Below are 19,652 nucleotides of genomic sequence, written 5' to 3'. Positions count from 1 at the left end.
CACTCTTTACAACGAAATTCCCAGTGTCAATCTTAACCAGGGTAAAAAGGGCTTCCATAATGGATGACTTTGAAATCAGCTATATCAATTATCCTTCATACGACATCACATGTGTTTCTACTTGAAATAAAGAATACTACAAGTACCAGGGCAATGTTCTTCGTTTGTTGGTTATTTAACACATTGTTACGACGGCCTGTAAACAATCCAATCTTGACTATACAAACCGCTGATTGATGTTATTAGCAATGTTTGAGTGGGTGAGTGGGTATGGTTTTACGCCGCTTTTAGCAATATTCCAGCAATATCACGGCTGGGGACACCAGAAATTGCCTCCACACATTGCACCCATGTCGGGATTCGAACCCGTGTCTTGGGCGTGACGAGCGAACGCTTTAACCACTAGGCTACCCGACCGCCCCAGCAATGTTTGACGCCGTCCAGGTATGTTCACTGAGCCTGACCACCCGATCCATTTAACCGCCTCTTGCGAAAAGCATCAGTTGCGTGGGGGACAATTCTAACCCGGAATACCAACGGTGATAAGCATTACTCACGAAGTCGATACTGTATTATATCATATAATGCAGGATAAAGCCTATGAATAAAAACGATATCCGTTGGGGTCATATGCGGATAGAGATGCAAATATCCAAGGTCAAGTAGGGACTACTTTCGGCGCCCTTGTCATTCGGCGATCGAGTCAGAATTAGCCATCGGGAATCTGGAGAAACTACTGGGATAATTGATATCATTATGAAAAGAGTCTAAGTGTGACGTAGCTAAGGCATTTTACAAGTTTTGGCAACTTTGGAGATATAAATTGAGAAAAAAATAGCGGGGCTGCGGCTTGGAACCTTTTCAACAAAATAAAACAGTTGGTTTTGGCCGAAATATGTACGATTTGTTACCTTGTTTCGTTTTGTCGCTGTGTGTACATCTGACTTCACTTCGTAAAGTTATGACAGGACAGGCAGACTTTAAACCAACGTGACGTCTCATAGACTAGGGTTAGAGTAACTTCCCTTTGATAAAGGACAGTTACTTTATTGGACAGACAGATGGATTGCCGCGAAATGTAAGAAGAAACAATTGACTGTTGTCACTCTCCGACGGACACGTCACTTATCTTCTGACGTAATATATATCAATGTGTACATTCCAGGAAAACTTGCAATGTTTAGGTAATGTTTGTGAGAGATGGTAAGAGAGTTTTCGAGCACAGATTTGAAGAATGACATTACACACCATGTATTTAGCTCGCCACGGCTCGCTAAACACAATGTTTATTCCTAATACAGGATATATACCATCCCCAAACACACTCACGTGATAACCTCTATATATGAGTGAGTGAGTATGGTTTTACGCCGCTTGGGACACCAGAAATGGGCCTCACAAATAACAAGGGGAGGTAATGAAAGTGCAGTGCCAACGGAGAGGTGCTGCATGGTACCATAATAAACAGCAAATAATGGAAACAATGCAGCAATGTAAAAGTAGAGTGCCCATTTGGAAGTATTGATGATTGTTTATAGCACTGTTGGTAGTCAGATGCCGCGATCACTATCAGTTGTTTTTTCTCTCTTGAATTTCTATGATTTCTCTTAAATTTCTTCCAATGTTTGATATTTGTGTACATGACTGGGTGTCACGCCAGGCTATATTGTGATTGGGATAGTTGATACGGTGTTCCGAAACGGCTAATTTCATGATTTGGTCCTGGTATTGGATGTCGACTAGGACAGGTGCTGGGGTATATTTAGATTCTGGATTTGATTGCTGGGTTTTCAGGGTTTGTTGATTTCTGTGCAATGTCTTTAAGAAAACCGTTTAAGGTGATGAACAAAAGTGCTGGAATTTGATCGTATTGTGTGGGGTGCTATGGCTCTTCGTGTGATTGGTGCCATTATGCCTGACTTGTTCTGTGGGTGATGGGGAGCAGATACTGAAGGTTCTGATGAGTTGGCTTACGGTCTGCCGCAGGTTGGTCTTTACATCACCGCCTTTCAGTTAAACATCTAGGAAAGACAGTTTGCTAATCTCTCTCCACAGTGAACATGATACGTTTCGTTTTTGATAGTTGAGGTAATCCAACAGGGTTTACGACAATGAACTTTGCTTTGGGTGGTAAATACTTTTTGTATGCAAGCTAATCTAGGATTGCTTTAAAGGACATATAGCACCTGTTAGATCAGTTAAATGAGTTTAGATTGGTACAACTACGCAACAAAGACGTTGATTCAAGTTGTGTGTCCAAACTACAGCATATACGACTTATTTCGTACAACAAACACGTTCTATGTCAGACCACGTTCTGGTCTGGTATCATCCTATCCATTTTTCGTTAATGTCGTCAAGCCTAACCCTACAGCCAAACCCATCCCTTTGCAATCTTTTAGGATGTTTTCATGCTGACAGGTCTGCATTCAAGAAGTAATTACAAACGACTCGTTTGAATAAGTCCCGAGAACCATTTACAATCATGCGAGAACCCGAAGTTCTGATTTAAGCTGACGTCGCAGATTCCTTCGATCACAGCTGGAACCATTTTCTCGTTTAACTGTCTGAGATTCTTGAAATCGGTTTTCATTACGCTGCCAAACCAGTGACAGTGGCGAAATGATATAAAAGGTTGTAAACACAGATTAAAGAGCTTGTGAAGGAACTGATGGTCCCAGATGTATACTAATGTAAGTGTTTAAGTGGCATAGTACACGCGTACTTGCAGATATAAATACACAGTCAATAACATCAACAACATCTGTTTGCACACGAATAATAAGAAGCGTCCTTTCAAAACCAGATTCCAAAAGGTTTATGTCACGTTTATTCACATACGTGATGTTTATCACGTATCACAGTTTATGAGCTTTATTTGAGTGAGCGCGAACGTACCTTGAACAGTATTTGAATTGTGTCACGGCATGTCAGCTTACTGTGGGAGGTAAGCCTGACTTGCATATCGACGTTTATGACAACTGTGACCCCCAGTAGCACGGACATGGTGGTGGCAACACTTGTTTGTTTACGACTATCGACAAATCATGGCCACTATAAGCGGACGTGGTGATGACAAACCGATGATCTTCAATGAGCCGAATATGGGATTCGAACCCATAAGCCCAGAATAATGACAACCCTGCACGGCAAATTGCAGCCATCTGTAATCCCGATTTGTCGTCATCAGATTATTTCGACCAAAAATATTGATGTTCGAATTCGCTTTTGTGCTTCCATAAGCCCTAAAAACAATTCTCAACGATATCAACGAGCCGACATTCCCTGGGTGGGAATTCCTTTTAGATATAGCCATACGTATACCAAGCGAAAGGTACCCAATGTCAACAATAGGGTAATCTACACATGCTCTATTAGTCGCATTACACTCAAATCTCAAATTGCACCATTTACATGGAGCTGAAGGTGATTAAGAGACAAACATTGGTATTGTCCTAATCACACACATCTAGAACATTTGACTCGGCTTTCCAAGTAACAGTAATTTAGGCCAGGAAACGTGTTCAATATTTTGGTCCCTGAAACGTCTTGAGATGGTCAAGATGCTACCTGTAAGGATAAACGGGTATTTACCGTTGGTGTGGGGGCTTTTCATTAGATCCCTGACACAGGAAATGCATCACCTCCTAAATTGAGAGGAGCTAATAAACGCAGGAGCCCGAGGCAGCAAACGGAAACGTTGTAAGGTATAGTTCAGAGCCTTTTAACTCGCCACACGGAATTACAGAGTCTGTCGTAATTGTAAAGAAATACGTCGCCATGTCAGAGGCTCGTGGGGCATTTCGCAAACTCAGATGTTAATGTATCCCGTAAATTGTATTTTGAAAATACAGCCTCGTATCAAATCGGTTTTGTCGAGTCTGCTCTGTGATTTATTTCATGTTATAGATAATCACGCTGAACTCCTCCACCATCCTCGTCACTTCTAAAAGAATATTATGAATAATATAGTTTCCTTCTATCAAATTTATGCAGTATCTCTATTACCACTAAACGCAAGTTTACAGGATGGAACCTATACACGCAGCCGGTTACTGGAATAAGGTCTAATGCAACTAATAATCAATCTGGTTTTTATGTAATAACTTCCATCTTTTATCAATTTTCAGCCTAATGTGTTGAATCTAAAGTCTATTGTTGTCAAAACGTATTTCCAGCTCAGTTAATAATCACCAGCTACAAATTCTTTGAAGTTCTAATGTGCATAATCACAGCAGCACGTGAATATTGACATACAGATAATCAGTTGCCACCAATCACACAAAATATGCACAGATATAATGCACAGGCTTCCCCGCACCTTAAAACACCCCCCTCATCTTCGTGAACCTTTACATTGACGCTGTCACGATATGCTGCTGATGTATGGTCAATCAATTAATTACAGTGTGCAAATGTATGTCAGTCGGGTTCACACGCATGGACATGTAGGAATGTCAGTGACACCGGGAAGCTCAAGCGGTCAAGGCCACCAAAGCTATGATCTTCGATATGCAGTTGCATATTATAGCCTCCGAATCAATTCTTTTTGCTTCATTAATTACATCAACACTCTTGAATAATTTACAATATTTGCCTTACCATTTCGACATTCTTGTTGTTCTCAATGACAAATGACTGCACCAGATGATCATGTTCATAAACTACATAGTCTCCTTTCTTATTAGCCTTTCGGCATTCGGGTGATTGAAATTAAATTGATAAATTGCAGATGAGGTCTCGGGTCAATGTTGAGACCTCGTTGTGTGTCGCTTCATTTAATTCCAAACGCATACGTTCTGAATACTGGGGCTGTGAGCACCCGATGTAACATAAATCATGTGCCGTGGGAAATTAAAGCTGCACGTTAAGAAAGTTTAAGAACATACTTAAGTTAAATATTCAAAGAAATTAACCAAATATCATTGCTTTTACTGTCGATTGTTCCGTTCAACAGATGAGTTTCATCCTGGGTGTAGGCATATCACGGGAGTCGTAAATTGTATTTTACGACTTTGTGAAGCAACTATAAGAGAACGAGATGTGGTTTCACGCAACGAAAGCATCAGCAATTAAATTTTACTGTACAATTTTGTATGTAACTTCAATCGATTTATAATGTTATTCCAATCAACATTATAATTCATTCTGTTCAGTTACAAGGTTTGATGTCAACTACAACATAAACAAATTGAACAATGACCTTTAACAAAACCAAACAGTGGGAAAAACATTATCATGCTGGCAAATGAGTGAATGAGTGAGTAAGTTGGGTTCAACGTCGCTTTGAACTGTATTCCACTAATAACGTGGGAAGAAAGCCCGGAAAGCAGGTCTCAGACGTTTGAGACTTTGGTGAAACCCACGAGTAGGGCTATGGTGCCGACTAACCTAGAACATTTGGGGGCGAAGCGGGATTAGAACCCACAATCATAGTTTCTGGCGCGCCAAAGAACGCAACTCTGCAGACAAATGGGCCACCTGTGCCCCTCAAATATGTCATATCATTACTGACCTACATGTAGCACACAACCACATGTCATATATATATTCCGTGACTTTGTCGTGACGTAGTCGTAACACGGCCTTTCACCGTATTAACCTCCAACAGTATACTTATGCTCCTTCTCAGGGTACTACACGTAGATGCAAATATGGCTAAGGCTATGTTCAGTGCAACTGTCTTGAAATGCAAACCTGAGTGTGTAGAAATACTCTGTTTAAGGGTAACATGGGGGAGATTAAACATTTTGTCACATGTGTCTTGAGGCTTATTGGTATTCCAATGAATCCACTCTGTTCACTCTGTTCACTAATCCTCCGTCCGCAATGTTCCGGATATGAACTGCCCTTTCCTTCCAGAACATGTATACAGATGCCTTTCCCGTGTAGGTGCGTCCATAATGCATGGTGATTATCGACCATTTGCAGTCCACAAGTTATGATGTATGCAACAACATTTGTCAAATATTATGTAGACGAATAGCAATCACATCTCATTTTATGGCTACAATGTATTATTATGTCATGTTTGATAGTGCACAATAGGAATCAAAGAGTAATACATAACTATAAACGAAATAACCTTGAAACTTAATACGTTAATATGGTATATGTTATGAATAGGGTCCACTGATATTAGATTAGACATTGTTCAGTCCGTATGATGTGTTGGAGGATTGGTATCGACAGTAGTTATTTCAAAGGATCCAACCTAGCCTTACAACCTACGGATGAAGTCAGTGCAGTTCATAACGTTTTATACATAATTATTGTTTTACAATTAACCAGACACTTGCCGAGGCAGTCTTAGTTTTACTTCACTTGTCTGACATTATGAAACAGTTATGTACACTCCACACAGATGCAACATAAACGTATTTATAAACCTTTAAAGTTATAAGATTGCTAGAAAATCATGAGATCTAGTTTCGTTACTCTTATGTCTAAAAGCTCACGGGGACACGGGTGACCCAGTCGGCCCAGTCGTCTAAGGCGTTGCGATTCGCCGTGCAGAGTTGCATCCCTTGGGCACGCCAGAAACCTATGATTGTGGGTTCGAATCCCGGTTCGCCCCCACTATGTTTATAGGTTTGTCAGCACCATACCTGTGCTCGTGGGTTTCACCGAAGTGGTAAACGGCCGAGACCTGCATCACTTCGGGCTTTCCTCCTACATTAAGCTGACACGCCGTGATATAACTGGAATAATGTTAAAAGCGGCGTTAAACCCAACTCACTCACTCTAAAAGCTCTCCTTAGTTACATTCATAACAACCTTTCTGACTAAGGTTACCTATAAAGTGACAAAATGACGACTTGTGTCTTAACGCTTTAATACGGATGTGTCAACTGGGCTTATGAATATTGGTTGTTTAAAGACACCCTCAGCAATATTCCACCCATGCAGCTAAACATCTTCATTGTGCGCCTCTGAGTAACAAACTAACCTCACTGAAAGCATAAGTGTAACTCAAACAACCTCATTTGCGGTATCCATATAACTTCAGAACATATAAGTTCCCGCATCCACACATATATTATCAACTTAACATCGTCAATACGCTGACATATTACTTAATATCCTTATTGAACGCACCATATCTAGAATGTATTTGCTCATTACCGTCCTATGCGTATTGTGTTACGACAGTGTCATTTATTTTTAAACTGAGTGGTAAATGTATCACATTGATCTTGTTAAGATTCAGTAGAAGTTCATGATCGAACTATGGACTAATCAAGCATGGTATGGAACTTAACAGAATGGATATACAATGTATATGTATACAATATGTGTGGGCAAAGTGCGTGCCTCTCTCATCCCACATTACATCAAGACCAGCGGTTGTGTGAAGATCATCTTTTCAGCCTGGACATCCAGCCTAGGCCTGTTTCTGGAAGCTTGACCACTGTTGCTTCAAGGTGAATGTTATTATAAATTACTTAATTCCTGTTACCACTGATATTGCATTTTTTACTGCCATTGACATTGTACTACCATTGCATTTTGTACTGTCACTCCATTGTGTACTGCCATTATAATAACTTTGTAGTAGTTTGTAATGATTTGTAAACCAAGTTAATTTAAAAATACAATTGTTAATTGTCCATTTGTTGTTATTTGTTGGTTTCACACTGACTTCTTTTGCGTATAAATTTCTAGGTTAACTTATTTTTGGAATGTGGAAGTTGACACGTACCAATATATATGAACATTGTATATCACTCGTGTCCACATTAACATGGCTCACTTCTACGGACGCATATATCCACCTTACAACGTACCGCAAACATCGATCATTTGTGATATCATTTTGGACATTCAATGGAAGAGTATTATTTGATTATCAGAAATTGAAACAGTTACTATTATTCTCCGCCGAGTAGCAACACATTGAATCTGAGCGGTACTTTAAAAATCTGAAATTGTCCCAGAAGTCTTCCTACAATGTAACCCGCTGTCAAAAACTTTTAAACTATCAAGCAAAGTATGAAAATATGACACGCAAAAGGCTCCATGGAGTTGAAACCAATATTTCAACGATAATAAGTGACGCGTCTGTTGAGAGATTGGGAGGCACAAGAACCGGATAATTGCGAAAGAAGGCAATTTCCTTACACAGGTCCCATAATAAACCAGTAGGTTCCCTTCTCTTAAACTTGGGCGTTTTGATGGGGACAGTTTACAGACATTAGTCACACACCGAGAACTATTTCAATGTAAGACACGGGACTAATATTACAGTAAAGAGGCGGAGCACACGTAGTCCACAATGAGTAAATGGGAATTCTTTTGAGCGTCGATATTTCGTGTGTCTGCTCTGTTAAATATAATCCACGTGTGTTGCCAGTCTCTGGCTGTATGGTAAAGACAGTTTCACATAATATTATTTTTGTAGATTGATATAATATACTGTTCTCAAAGCATGCAGCTGGTATTTGGATGAGATTAACCAAGTCTTGTTGTGTTGGTCTTATTCGGAACAATTGACTTGCCTTTGCACGTGTTCGTGACGGGTGCAACAGGTGGGGCAGGATACACTCACCTTTTCGCGAACACCGGGTACCATCACGAACTTTCTAAGACTCATTAACAACATTTCAGTTACTACGATTCAGGGAAACCTTTGATCAAGGTTATAACATTCAAGGACTCGGTAAAGCTTTCAACAGGTTTCATTGAAGACATGTGGAGGACATTTCCAAATTTTACGCATCAGTTACATCAGGGTATGTCCGAGGCCATTCCCTTGTTTTGCTTCCACCATAAATTCTCGTGTTTTTCAGGTGAACAGTTGACTTGTTTTTGATTTGTAGTGATTCATAAACGCATGCTCATGATATAGTCAGAATCGTACAATCTACTCTTATTTCTTATAAATATGAAAAGAGTTTAGTCGTTGTTTTATGTCAGATCTGAGTTCATGTTCAAAGATCATTAATATATGTTGAGAAATTTAGATGTAGTCTTGCGAAACCTAATCAAGAATTTGTAACACATGCTCATGATATATAGTCAGGATCGTACAATCGATTCTGCTTTTAACACATATTTCTTATGCCCGACAGTGAAGGACATGCTACGCCTTCCCGTGAACCCCTGGTGCCACCACTCAGTGCCATCAGTGATCCATGCATATACTTTTCACCACTGTTTTGCCTTTTACGTCCCATAGAATCTGCTTCGTCAGATAATCGAGACTTGTTAGTCTCTGGCATTGACGTTATATATTACGAACATGGAATGGGTTTTCAAAGTGTTTCCATATCTACATGTTCTGATAACACGCACTCTAACATCATATTGGTAAACCATTTTATATCCACTGAAATCGTAAGTGTGGTGAGGTAAAATGGGGTTAAACGTCGCGTCCAAGATGTACATGTTCATGTACACGTGTGTGTGTGGCTGCTTGTACTAGTCCGATTTATAGTGCTGGCACAAGGAGACACTATGCCGCAGTTTAACATGTATACCCCACTCAGACACAGTATACTGACTCCGAGCCGACCAGTCGTTGTGTTTGCGCCAGACAGGGTAACAACAAGTACCATCTTTTAACGTCTTTTGGTATGACGCGGCCAGGGATTGAACGCTCTACCACTAGGCTACGGAGGCGGTCAATGAAATCATATATGAAAAGACGCATGCTCACATAATAATTTAAATAATCAACATATTCTGGAAAACCACTAGATTGTAGAGCAGTGTGCGATGTGTCGTTAGATCCTCAACCGAAATAACCCTAATCCAAAAGCACAACCGTCTAGAAAATTTCTATAATTGACTTCAAACTCCACTTGTATTTCGAATGACTTCAATTCCCCAAAGGGTTTGCTGATATTATTACGCGCGCGAACGGTTTATTCGAGTAAATTAAACCACTACCCTTGATAAAAATCCGACTGAGAACATTAAAAGAAAGGTTGACCGTCCTCAAAAAGCAAGGAAGCAGTTACCATTCACCACCAAACATGACAGGGCATTGAAACAGCTTCTTATTATAACTATGCTAGCAATATGCCACGTCCACGTCTCTGATGTTACTGTCCTCTATTAACTACGCTTTGTGTCACAAGACGTTTCTACTCGATGTCAGATCACAGATCCTGAAGGGTTTCTTCCCAGCAAACACTGTTTTTTGTACTTTTTTCAGCGAAGACATTTTCCCAATCTTATTTCCCGGGAGATTAGGAATTTAGGAGTCATAAGCTGAATGTGCCATAAAGTGTGCAAATTTCTATAATAAAAAGCAATTGGGTTTGTTTAATCTCAAAGATGTTATTGAAGTAGCTTGAACGGCTGTGTATTGACTGGGGTGAATTCAAGTAACGTGTATTAAATGACTGCCTGTACAGTGCGAGCCGCAAACAAACTACAAAATGATCTTTCCAAGGTTTAGCTAAGAATTGTCATTTTCTACGCCATCACCATCACTCAGACTGTTGCTTTAGCTTTTTAACGATTCGTTTTGCAATCCATAACATTACCAGGTTATCATTTGAAATTGTTTCTCGAAGAACAAAGGCGCATATATTATTCATAAATATTAAAATGAGACACACCTCTTTACATTATCATAAACAAAATCTATGCTAAATGCAGAGTGCATTTTACGATTCAAACTACATGAATATCATAATCAGGTGTGAATCGCTGTCTATTAGTGACGATACCAGGTGTTTGCGACAAGGTGGGCGTATCCTGTTCCATCAGTGACACCTGTCGCAAAGATGTACCTAGTGTTCACCTGAACAAACCCGGGAACAGATAAATCAAAATAGGGAACTGCATCGGACATCAATTTTGTCACTGATGCATCACATTTAGAAATTTCCACAAGTCTGCACAAAAACTTGCAGTAAAACATTCAGAGGCATTGAATGTCAAAGTTTGAGCAAGAGTCGTTTGACGCTCTTTGAAATCTTCGTAGAAAGAGCATGGTAGATTGTACAATACTGTGAAATGTAGACATCAAAGACTGGAGCTCGACATAAAGGAAAAGTTCACTAATGGAAATTTGAAATGATCCTTGTTGACATTAAACCTTTTAATATGTAAGCTGATTCAATTCTTTTTCTAATAGATAGTAATCTTAAAGTATTTCCAGAATCTGTATTCAAACACAGTTTAAGTTTTAAAATGTTTAGCTGACATGCCAAATCACGTTGCTGTAAGAAATTCAATCATAAATCTGCAAAAGCGACAAAACCATTTCTAAATAAGTCCATTGTGCGATTCCGTTTATATCATGAGCATGTGTTAATGAATTACTATCAAATAGTTATGATACCAGGTGTTTGAGCATATCCTGCACTGTCGGTGGCACTGTCACAAACACATGCAAAGGTAAGTCAATTGTCAATTCCGTTAACAAAAAGAGCGCATAAATCCAGAAGTACACAACCGTATTAAATACAAATTCTCGTCACGCCTAAAAGTTTTGTTCGTTTTTCTTTACAAGAGCTCGTCAATAGTGATTTTATATAATTCATTGTCACGACATCGATATTTCGACAAGACCGGTTACATCTAGGAAGACGAATGACTGCCACACTCACCTGCCACCACAACAAGCACCGACGCACTACACATGTTTGGCTAGGGTGAGTCGAAAACATGGAAACTTATTCTATGGAAAAGAAAACAAGCAGCTGTTTATATAGTCCTTTTCAATTGCCACACGTACATATTTCAAATAGTATATTCAATTTAAAATCGACCCTAGTCATGTGTGAGAGTGGTCGATACCCACTGAGAAAACATATCCATTGACATCCCTTTGTTGAGTATAACGGCCATATGTGTATACGTGTCAGCTTAAACCTGTTACAATACACGACTGCAAATAAGGACCACGCCCATAGACACAGTTGGCATAATTGGTATTCAATAAATGCATTGTTGTTAAAGGAAATGGTTTGATAATAGAAAGGGGTATCTATGTACATTGTGTAAGACGACACACAGATCCGCGTTTATACGTTTTGAGTAAATAATTATGCTCAAAATGCACTATTGATAATAATTCGCAGATTATAATACTTCAAATTCACACCCAAAGGCAAGCTCACCTCCCTGGGGAGTATACAACCCGTGCTGCCTGTTGGGCTGGAAGCCACATTACCATCTCATCCTACCGCATACATATTTTGACCAAGTTACACAAGTGCTTCAGCGTAGGGCAGAAACTGCCACGAGTCAAGCAGTCGAACGCGGTCACCCATCCAACTACTCTCCGAGACCAACGTTGCTAAACTTGATTTGTGACCCGTGCGCTGTACACAGGGTCACATGCCACCTTTATAAGGGGACGTACCTATCAAACTATCATACCTCGTTGAGTCGAACTAGGATATGTCAAATTCTCGGTTGTCCAGAACGTATGTGGGAGTCCCAAGTATCCAAATTAAGCATTATTTATTCCTGATGTCTCGAACCTCGGATTATACGAATCTTTTTCAGGCCCCCACAAGTTAAAAACTATCTGGTCAGAGATTCTGCGCAGTCCGGTTTTTAACAACACTTCAATATGTTCTGATTTGAACTAGGATATGTCAAATTCTCGGTTGTCCAGAACGCATGTGGGAGTCCCAAATATCCAAATTAAGCATTATTTATTTCTGATGTCTCGAAACTCGGATTACACGAATCCTTTTCAGGCCCCCACAAGTTCAACACAACGAGGTTCGACTGTATAGTGACAGATCTCCCTGACTCTCCCAACAGAATAAATCAACACCAACCGTGCCTATACACGACAGTATCTATTAAGAAAGCTATCACTCCTGACGCCCCATGTACTTGGGATAGATAATGTTACATTCAGCTATCAGCCCAGGTCATTAGTGGAATGAAGTGTATATGATTACATATATCATTAAGATAATTGACACACACAATGTCCGCCACACGCACTATTTAACTCAACCCACGTCGATGGTTTCATAAAAAAGACACAATGGAGATTTAATCGTGAGCAGCGACATCAGATGGAGTAAAACCTTACTTACATCTTTAGTGACAGGAATAATGTTGACTGTGGCGTTGGAAAACATTATTTTACTCACACATGATACATCTGGCAAATTTAACTACCACATTGATATATCCCTGCGGTTGTTTTATCAAGATGTGTTATCGAGAAAACGGAGAAAAAAACATTAAAAAAATGAAAACACCCTGGAGACAAAATACCACCGACCGTTTGTTGTATCTTAAAGCGTAGTTGCAACGTCAAAGAAACAAATATTGATAATGTGATGAAAGTTTAGATGAAACACTTTCGTACAAATTACAGTCTAATGGACACGTCTGTGCAGAAGAAGCATAAATATGCGATACAAAAAGTTCATGTTTACATATTAAACACGTCTCCGATGTTTGGTCGAAGGAACGATGGACTGGCTGCTCGTTTATAACCTAGAGGTGTCTACGGTTCGCGCTTCAAGAACATGATCCATTTGTGGTTAAGTTATCTCATTAAGCACTCTCATCGCCTTTCCTATGCGAATGTTTTGTTTTGACGCGTGTGTGAGGTTTTGTATGGTCCGATGAATAGAACTTTTCGCCATGGCCTCTGAGATGGTTAAGTAAGTATTCAAGAATGCCGATGATGTGCAAACGGTGTTGTTGGAGCTGAATTACATTTACCACGATGTGTTCAGTCCGTGGCACTCTCAGCTGACGCATCGGTGCCGCCCCATTACACGGATATCAAATTACCGCAGACAAGTAATGATCAATATGTCATGTGTGCTTACAATGTAATCCTTTAAAAATGTGCAGAGGGAGTCATGCCTGATGGCAGTCAATGGCATCAACATTGCGAATTTTGATTTTTATCTCAAGCTCCAGAAGTAACCCTTGTGATGAATATTCGGGTTCTTTTAGCGTTGAGTTGATAGAGGATAATGTAATGAATATCTATTCCCTTCGCCTTGTAGCCTAAAGCTTACGTGGGCTGTGTGGGAAGCAAATTAACTCAATACCAAACTGCAGGGAGCAATGCATCTGTCAAACTCGCGTGAGGATGGTTACACTTCTAAATATGTGGAAAATGAGACTGATTTTAGGGAAATAACTGTCTAAAGAGAATTCCCCCAAAGGTGTAGCATTTCATCACGGAATGAGTACTTGCCAACGTTGAGAGTCAGAAGCGTTAAATTACATTGTATTCTCTGTCTGTAGCTATTATATGGTCTGGGAATTCTGGCAATCTTACGGCATCACGAAATTCTCCTACCACACGTCCTCTCAATTGAAGCCAACGGAAACGGTGTATTTCAGCAGGACAATGTTCGACCGCATACAGCATGGATGACAAGAGCCTATCTACACAACAACAACGTTGATGTTCTCCCCTGACGTTCCTCTCCGATTTCAAGCCGATAGAGCACCAGTTGGATAATTGGATAGACGTCTACGCCGACGTAAACCACAACCCCAAACGTTGCAGCAGTTGGCTTTTGCGTTGCAGGCCGAGTGGGCTACCATTCCCCAGGATGTGATTTGCATACTCGTATCTTCCATGGGCAGGCCATGTCAGGCCGCTATCGACATAAGCGGTATTGATGGTAGCTGACCTTCACCTTGGACCTTTCCTATGTACCGATAACTGAGATGACTACAATCACCATTTTGGCTCAATACCTTGTACGGTTCCTCGTATAATGTATTGTCCTACCGCACGCACATTTGCGGTTCTTTTTTTGAAGAGTATATGTTCATTTCATTGACTAGATGTTAGTCTACTGTACATATACAGCACAGCTGTTGTATATGACATAACCGTCACACATGGGTTTGCCGTTATATATTGCATAGCTGTTATCTATTGCATATCAGTTGCATATCACATGCACGTAACTGGTACATATGTCGTTGTTACATAAACCATACCTGCCAGATATCGTATAGCCGATACAAACCACAAAGCGACCACGTAACTGTTGCATATCACAGATCTTATATCACATAGCTGGTACATATATCGATCATATCTTTTTTAAAACCGTTTTTTTCTTTACAAATAAGCAGCTGAACCTCTGAACTTGACACAACAGACGCAATTCAATATTAACGTATCGTTCTTAGTCAAAATCAGATTTCGTGTCATTGGATATTCTGGTCATTTACTGGATTGTCTGGAGTTTTTAACAGGCCGGCCTCGCATGGCAGGAGTACTGCTGTGCGACGTCAGGCACCAAACAAACACTTATATCTTGATGCAGTGTGAGTGGCGGGTGCTACCGGTAAGGAAGGACATATTTTGCCTCTTCGCGAATATATGGTGTCATCACCAGTTTGCAGTGATCCATTTACATGAATATATTTTCTCTGCTATTTTGTCTTTTACGGCCAGTTGAAACTGTTTCGGCAGGTAATCAAGACTGTGACACTTAACATAGAAGTCACATATACACCTTGCCGTTACATATATCACAGAAGTCACATATACACCTAGCTGTTACATATATCACAGAAGTCACATATACACCTTGCCGTTACATATATCACAGAAGTCACACATACACCTAGCCGTTACATATATCACAGAAGTCACATATACACCTAGCCGTTACATATATCACATAAGTCACACATACACATAGCCGTTACATATATCACAGAAGTCACATATACACCTAGCCGTTACATATATAACAGAAGTCACATATACACCTAGCCGTTACATATATCACAGAAGTCACACATACACATAGCCGTTACATATATCACAGAAGTCACATATACACCTAGTCGTTACATATATCACAGAAGTCACATATACACCTAGCTGTTACATATATCACAAAAGTCACATATACACCTAGCTGTTACATATATCAAAGAAGTCACACATACACCTAGCTGTTACATATATCACAGAAGTCAAATATACACCTAGTCGTTACATATATCACAGAAGTCACATATACACCTAGCCGTTACATATATAACAGAAGTCACATATACACCTAGCTGTTACATATATCACAGAAGTCACATAAACACCTAGCTGTTACATATATCACAGAAGTCACATAAACACCTAGCTGTTACATATATCACAGAAGTCACATATACACCTAGCCGTTACATATATCACAGAAGTCACATATACACCTAGCTGTTACATATATCACAGAAGTCACATAAACACCTATCTGTTACATATATCACAGAAGTCACATATACACCTAGCCGTTGCATATATCACAGAAGTCACACATACACATAGCCGTTACATATATCACAGAAGTCACATATACACCTAGCTGTTACATATATCACAGAAGTCACATATACACCTAGCTGTTACATATATCACAGAAGTCACATAAACACATAGCCGATACATATATCACAGAAGTCACATAAACACCTAGCTGTTACATATATCACAGAAGTCACATATACACCTAGCCGTTACATATATCACAGAAGTCACACATACACATAGCCGTTACATTTATCACAGAAGTCACATATACACCTAGCCGTTGCATATTTTGACAACCAAAAACAGCAACGTTGAATTGATCGGATCAGTTCAATGAATAGTTAATACGTTGTGGATTACGCAACACATATTTGCACAGTCACTTTGTTTGTTTCTTGTGTTATGTTAGTAACCACTTTGCATGTGTAAACACGCACAGACAGGTGGTGTTGGTTCCTCGCACTACCACACAGAAAGCCGAAGCCCACGTGTGTACAGCCACCGTCCAGAGAAAGAAAGGATTGTATTTAACAATGGTATAAACACTGAAAGAAAGCCTGACAACCCAGCTCATCAATAAAACACACGCTTGGCTAACCATTGAAAAGGTATCCGATGTTTGTTCATAAGCTTGGCCACAAACTCACTGCAAACCCGTGTCGAGGTCAAGACTCGTTTTGAAAGCATATGTATTCAGACACTGGAAGTGCTGTAGCGGAAATGAAAGCACGTTTTCCAAATCACGCTGAGAACTGTTACTCCCACATTATTTATTCTCTATCGAGTTACAAGTTATTTGTTTATTCACGGAGATTTGGAGTGTACCTAGTGACAATTGTCTACAATCACTTACAGATCGGTGGTCCTGGAGACGAGCTTGTTCTGTTTTCTTTGGAGTTTTGGGATTGCCTCTACTTGTTCTGTCACTGAACGATCTGATATTTCAAGAACAATAAACTCAATAACGTGTGATCGGGTTTAGGCAGAAAAAACAATGTTATTCTACTCCTTATAACATATTTGTGTTTCTTAAATGTTTGAGACTGTGGTTACATGATACATCGATCACACACAATGACAATTGTATCAGCGTTTTCAAAACAAATACAACAGTTCAACAATACTTTGACTATGTGATTCAGTGTCAATGGAAAACACCACATACATTTTACAAGTCCATGTATAAATATATACATCATGATCAGAGTGATTTGGGGTTAACATCGCTTTTAACAGTATTCAAGTTATATCGCGGCGTGTCGGCCTAATGTGGGAGGAAAGCCCGAAGTGATGCAGGTCTCAGACGTTTACCACTTCGGTGAAACCCACGAGCACGGGTATGGTGCTGACAAACCTAGAAACATAATCGGGGTGAACCGGTATTCGAACCCACAATCATAGGTTTCTGGTGTGCCCAAGGGACGCAACTCTGCACAGCGATTCGCGGCGTCTTAGACGACTGGGCCACCCGTGCCCCCCATCATGTTCAGACATAAATGTGAGGAACTGAGAGGCGTAACTTTTACAAAAATGGTAATTTCATTTCCCATTGTTCGTGTCAGGTCGAGTTAACACAATGTCAAACATTATTTCAATTGAAACGGCAAGCAGTTATTATTAATAATCATTAATTATCTGTGCAAAATACACGTTGACATTAAATAAGGAAATAATTATAAAGTGGCTTCAGCATACAGACATAAAATAGACGAATAAAAGAATAGCAACTATTTTGGGGGGCTGTCTGTGATCAATTCCTAATAGTAGCACATGTTATTTAACAATTTACTTTTAAATTACGATACGCGACACCTTCCGATTGATGCCAATACATTCGTGCACACCTGTCAAAAAATGCAATTCAGTAAGTGTTAAGTAAACATCACCAGGGAAATGTTAAAACCATTTCCATTATGTAAGGAGTAAGAACACTCATGGAAACGTTGCCATGTGTACATGCATTTTGCATGTTTCCTTTTATGCCAAAGAACGTGAACTACATTGAACACAAACTATGTGTATGTTTATTTGAAGCATAATTTTCAAATGTTAACATACCGCATTGTAAGAACAATGACAAAGCAATGAAATGTGTATGTACAAACCCTAATGCCCAAAATTTATTTCAAATATTGTGTTTCACAATGCAGCGAGAACAGCGATAAAGATATAATGAATAACTCAACAGATTGATTTGAAGTTTGATGCACTGATTTCTACTCCTATAATGTGAAACAAAATATCATTATAGCTGATTGACCTTATCATCATTGTACATTTCAACAATTTGCATTATACTTAATCGATTTGAGATATCAGGCTGTCGTAAAACCATCCTAAACATGATCCCGCGATGGCAGTTTGTACTTGATAAAATCACTTCGTTGGCTTTCAATTACAAGATCCATATACATCAACAAACCCTGCAATACCTCGACATCCAGGGCGACCTACTTGCCCTAGGTGCCCTGGGTTTCTAAACGAAAGCAGTCCAAGACAGCCAACAGACTAATTAAGTAATCTCTAATTAGAAACAGACACTGTTTGATGTACGCATTATAGCCCCCAATTTGAACACTGGGATCATTAATGCGATAAACATATCGTGGTTATGATGTTAGTTATTACATAAAATAAACCAGTCTACGTCAATATCACTTTAAGATAAACCAGCTATCGGAATTCAAATCGAGCATTAAAACATGAACATTGATTACAACAAGGGCCTTTTCTATAAATACAATTTTCACCAAATGAATTCCAATAAGGGCAGGCGGTGGGTTTTCACAAACTAACCTAATAGTGTTTTGCGCTATAAATAAAAGCATGCAGTTACCTCAATCTGCATTTTAAACAGCGCTAATTTCCTTGATATGGTGAAGGATCAAGGGATAATTGCATTATCCCACTGGATGCCCAACAGTTATTTATACAGATAGGATAGGAGCATGATTCATTATCACTTACCTTATCAGAACCTCATCGCGTCCTCACAGTCTATCTTATCCAGTAACAAAGTTAGATCATAGCGCATGGAGGGAGAGTTGAGTTCTTCAACGTAGCCATTGTACAACTGCTTTGTGCTGCTTCAAAGTCTTTCTCCCCTATTGAATAAACAATAAGATAGGGGAAAGCAGTACCGCTGTGAGATTCAATCGGCAAACACTCTGTAAGTGGTATTCATTGTAATGTTTAGTGTCCCGAACAGGACCAGCTATCAGACGCGCCGTCCCAGGTCCTAGAAGTATCATGAAAGAAGCAGACTTATGCTTGCTTTTCATCGAAGTTGCTGTAACTATGGATGGACCTGCTGTCAAGAGCGCAAGCCAAACTTTTTACTTCGCTGTCGTAAAACATTAAAGGCATTTCTTATAATATACGGCATCGGCTGTGCATTATATCACTTTAGAAGCAGCCCTAAGCT

The 19,652-nt window shown here is 39.6% G+C and overlaps 1 protein-coding gene across 1 annotated transcript in view; it reads right to left on the bottom strand.

The window, feature by feature from the left end:
* The window catches only part of LOC139468203 (neuronal acetylcholine receptor subunit alpha-10-like), a 54,980-nt gene extending 35,728 nt beyond the window's left edge, over window positions 1–19,252 (bottom strand). Inside the window, exon 1 of the mRNA XM_071250020.1 lies at window positions 19,196–19,252. The gene's annotated coding sequence lies outside the window, so the exon portion shown is untranslated. The remainder of the gene's footprint in view (window positions 1–19,195) is intronic.
* Between the last annotated feature and the right edge of the window lie 400 nt (window positions 19,253–19,652).

The sequence above is a fragment of the Haliotis cracherodii genome, unplaced genomic scaffold (assembly GCF_022045235.1).
Source record: "Haliotis cracherodii isolate W230 unplaced genomic scaffold, xgHalCrac1.p SCAF_1, whole genome shotgun sequence".
Taxonomy (NCBI): domain Eukaryota; kingdom Metazoa; phylum Mollusca; class Gastropoda; order Lepetellida; family Haliotidae; genus Haliotis; species Haliotis cracherodii.
Note: the sequence above shows the minus strand (reverse complement) of the source record. Positions and strands in the feature narration are given on the sequence as shown.